Genomic DNA, 4242 nt, shown 5'->3' on the forward strand with positions numbered 1-4242 from the left:
AGGCAGGGGTGCAAAGGGGCAAAGATGCAAAGGGTCGAGGGGCAGAGGGGCAGGGGGTGCACCGGGGCAGAGATGCGAGGAGCAGAGATGCAAAGGGGAGGGATGGGAAAAGGCAAGAGATGCGAAGGGGGCAGAGGCGCAAAGGGGAGGGATGTAAATGAGAGAGGTGCAAAGGGGGAGGTGAAAAGGGAGGGATACAAAGGGGAGGGATGCAAAGGCAGAGTTGCAAAGGGGAGGAATGTAAAGGGAAGAGGTGGACAGGACGGAGAGTGCAAAGAGGCAAGATATAAAAGAGCAGAGATGTGAAGGGCAAGCACAGCCCGGGGTGAGGGCAGCTGCTGCCAGGCTTCCCCTGGCCCCGGGGTGGGCACTGGTGGCACCCAGGGCTTTGGGAGGTGAAGAGGTGGCTCGTAGGGCGCTGGAAGTGCAAGGGTGCCAGTGGAGCAGGGGGCCGTGCACAGCTCCTGCTGGGAAAGAAGAGCTTGGGAAACTGAAGATGGGGGCGGGGGGTGAAGCTTGTAACCCTGGTCATCCACTTCTCCCACTTCAGAGGAAGATGGAGAAAAACTTGCAAGTGGAGGAGAACAGCTCTTCCTAGCAGCCTGCAATCGCTTTTCAAAATGCCTCTCGTGAGCAAAAATAAAAAGCCAGCTCTCAATATATTTTCGCTTCCCATTCTTTTGTCCTAGAACTGGCTGAGGCAGCTTCAGGCTTCTCCAGCTTCTTGGCAGATGGCTCAGAGACTGACCCTCTCCCCACATATCAACTGCTGTGGAGCTTCTCTCAGGGATCCCTGGGGGCCCCACACCACCCACAGCCTGAAATTAGCCTCTTTCTATTTCAGTATTCTCTTTTTCCCACATCTGATCTGACTGGGGATAATAGAGTCAGGAATGGGCATAGGACCCTTAAAAACTTTTGTTAGAATATGAATATCATGGAGACATGGTCCCACTTAAATGTCTCCCTAGCTGTGATGGTTACTAAAAGTTTGACAGCATGTCCTGGCTGGTTTCTTTAATCTCATCCTCCGTCTGTCTGTAGCCTCCATCTGCCTCTCCAGTCCTCTACAAGGACTAGGCTCTTGGGAGCAGAAGTTGCCTTTTTGTTCCATGCTCGTGCTGTGCCCCATATAGGGGGTCCTTGTGCATGACTGGTGTTTGAAATAATGTGCAAAATAATGAATCATCAGTTAAATAATGCTGAGCCAAGTTCATGACAGTGAGACAAGACTTCTTCTGTGACAAGTGTCTCCCTCTGGAATAGTTTCATCAGACTCAGCTGTGTGCAGAAAATGGGCTGAAGACTTTAACAAAGGTAATATTCATATTTCATGATGGCATGGTCCCACAATGTATTTCAGCATAGCTTTACACAAGAACAGCAAAGTTGGTTCTTGCTAAAACAGAAACAGACTTTGATTTTTTTCCCTAACAAAAACTCCAGAATGACAGATAGAGCTTTTCTAACTTTTTTTAATAATATATTTCTTGAAGATCAACAAATTGCTTCACAACTTTCAGGAAAAAGCTTAAAGGACAATCCTGAAAAAAATTTTTTGAAGAAAATAACCTCAGGAAATCAGGAAATCCCAACAGACCAACAAGCTCAATTTTTTTTTTTTAATGTTAACCATCAGGAAAAACTGCTTTTGCTTTGGAAACTGAAGGGACTACACTGCGGTAGAGAGGGTTTCAGAGCCTCGTTCAGTAGATTTTAGATACATAAATAAGAGCTAAGGAGGACAACAAATAATTGAGGCTGCTGTTCACTTCAGACAAGGCTGGGGCAGTCCTGGAGGCATTTTGTGCAATCCAGTGTACATGGAGGCCTTGGTACGAACCTCATAGATAGGTTTCTGTTGAGAAACAGTGCTTCAAGACATAGGCGAAGACATGGGGGTCATGTGAAGAAGGAGAGAAGTGCTGCAAGTGACGGGAGACATGTTCAGCCCATCCAAGGTGGTCTCTCCATGTCTCTCCATGGTCTCTCCATGGCCTCTCCAAGTGGTACAACTGGCTTCAGAACCTAGTGGCCTCAGCAACATGAATCTTGTGTCAGGTATGGGCAGCAACATACAGGTATGTTATTACTCCAGCACTGCTGCTGAGGAGGTAGAGCCCCAGGAAGCTGATGAGATGTTTGTAACCGTAGGTTGGTTGGTTTTGTCCTGGGAACCAAATCTTAGCTTGCGTGAAACACAATTGCTATTTCTTCTGTGTATACATACGAGATTGATATCGTCTGGGTAGAAGAGCCTCATATTTAAGCTTCATCTCTGTTTACTGTGTGTTGCAAGTGAGTAATGGTCAACTGTCCTCAAACCACTTTGGAAATATCTAATCTAAGCTGTGATCTGTTCTGCTATTCCTCACATTTCGGTTAGCCACCATGTAGCAGCTGGGAGGGAGGCCAGGATGAGAAAGGGAGGGACACGGGCAGCTCACACCCAAAATATGGATGTGTCTTTCCTTAATGCTACCATTAATAGTCTAAATTAAACTGCTTATATTTGGCGAGAGTGCTTAAATCAGTAAGCCATCTCAGAAAACATAACAGCATTTGCTGGCATACGCTGGCTCTGGGTGATGCTCTCCAACTCTCGTTTTGCTGGTGATTACTAGAGTGTGGAAGCGAGTAATTAATGTTCTTTGGAATGTCTCTATCATCCTGCAGAGTTGTCATGTCGGTGTTTTGAGGCTACAGCGGGAGTCCATGCAGCTGACTTCAGAGCTGAATGAGCTGAAAGGAGGTGTTGGCCATAACTCTGGAGCAGATGCAGTAGGTATGTAAGTCTTCACATAAAAATAATAATAGCTCTCACTTTAAAGTGCCTGATTTCCTTGTTCTCTTCCATTTATGTTTGCTGGTGCTGTGCCCAGTGCCATTGTAAGGGCTTGGGGTGGCTTGTCTTCTCCTGTGCCCTCTGCAAGATGTCCCCAGCTGAGACCTCTCCCTGTCAGGAGGCTCTCCGGAGATTCATCAGTGGGTAACCTTTCCTTCCCATCCCAACAAACTGGTCCCTTGGCCTATTTGCTGTTTGAGTTCATTAGCAACTTTCAGATCAATATTTTAGTAAAGAATTAGAACTGTGTACATTCAGATCACAGTGATTAACATGATTTTGCTCTTAAATTTCTCTCCACAGAAGCACCATCAATTTTCTTCTCTCTTCCTTTATTTCTGAGATAGTGAAAAGTAGCAGGAGCATCTGAATATGCTCCAGGAGTCCTTTCTCTTCCAGCTCTGGATAACAAGGAATTAGTGACATGAAGTAAGGATTTAGAAACCCTCCCTGGAGACCGCATCCTTCAGATCTGTGTTTGCTGTTTCTCTGCAGGGATCCACTGGCTGATCTGAGACGTTCTTCAGTGCAGCGTGAATACTTTTGTGCTGTGAACTGAGCGTGGGTCTGACAAGTGCTGTAGCCAAAACCAGCTAATCAGGGGAGCATCAATAGAGCCAATTACTGCTCAGGCTGCGCTTTCAGCCACTCATGCATGTGCCACAGTTATTCATTCACTTCCTCCGCTTAGATAGCCTTGTAGACTTTGAGACAGCCTTGTGTTTTCCCAGGCAGGAGCTCTTCCTTTTCTTCCACACATCTTTACAGATATTTAAACCAAAGGTTTTTCCCTCTGGGCTGTGTCATTTTCTTTGCTGTTTCTGTGGTGATGCGGGTGATTTAAGCCTTTTAATAAAACATAGCTCTGCTCTGTCTCTCTCTTTGCCTTTAAAGTATTGACAGAGTTGAGTGTTAGTCCAGGTATCAAACAAGAGAGCACGGTGCTCGGAGTCTGGCTGCCTTTCTGATGGGTGTAGGTGATCTGAAACCTCAGCCCAGCTGTCTTTTATTTATATATCCACAGTGATTCCTTTGTAGTCCAGGGTACAAAATATCAAACCCAGATTTCTTTCCACCTGCCCACCCCTCTTTAAACTGGGCAACCTACAAAGATTAATATTTGGCTGTGTTAGTGTCCCCACAGGAAGAGATGTTTTCATTACCTTCTTCTCTCTATGCTTCTCTAATCTAAGTAATTCTTCTCATAGTTTGACATTTGGTCCATCATATTTAACTATTTTTGTACCAATGTCTGGGCTGGGTGATTCCTATTAAAAAAAAACATTCCCTGGCCAAAGTTCCCTGTAGTTCTTTATGTTTCTTTCTTTTGAAGAGTAATAATGACCATGAAGAAACAGGATCTGTCTTTGGGGATCAGCTGGGAGTACACTGCTGTC

The 4242-nt window shown here is 45.6% G+C and overlaps 1 long non-coding RNA gene across 1 annotated transcript in view; it reads left to right on the forward strand.

The window, feature by feature from the left end:
* Positions 1-3720, forward strand: part of LOC103915007 — a 4884-nt gene extending 1164 nt beyond the window's left edge. Inside the window, exons 2-5 of the long non-coding RNA XR_663500.1 lie at positions 551-629; positions 1267-1317; positions 2677-2785; positions 3341-3720. This is a non-coding gene — a long non-coding RNA (uncharacterized LOC103915007). The remainder of the gene's footprint in view (positions 1-550; positions 630-1266; positions 1318-2676; positions 2786-3340) is intronic.
* The last annotated feature ends 522 nt before the right edge of the window (positions 3721-4242 follow it).

This window comes from Pygoscelis adeliae, unplaced genomic scaffold, assembly GCF_000699105.1.
Source record: "Pygoscelis adeliae isolate BGI_AS28 unplaced genomic scaffold, ASM69910v1 Scaffold202, whole genome shotgun sequence".
Classification (NCBI taxonomy): domain Eukaryota; kingdom Metazoa; phylum Chordata; class Aves; order Sphenisciformes; family Spheniscidae; genus Pygoscelis; species Pygoscelis adeliae.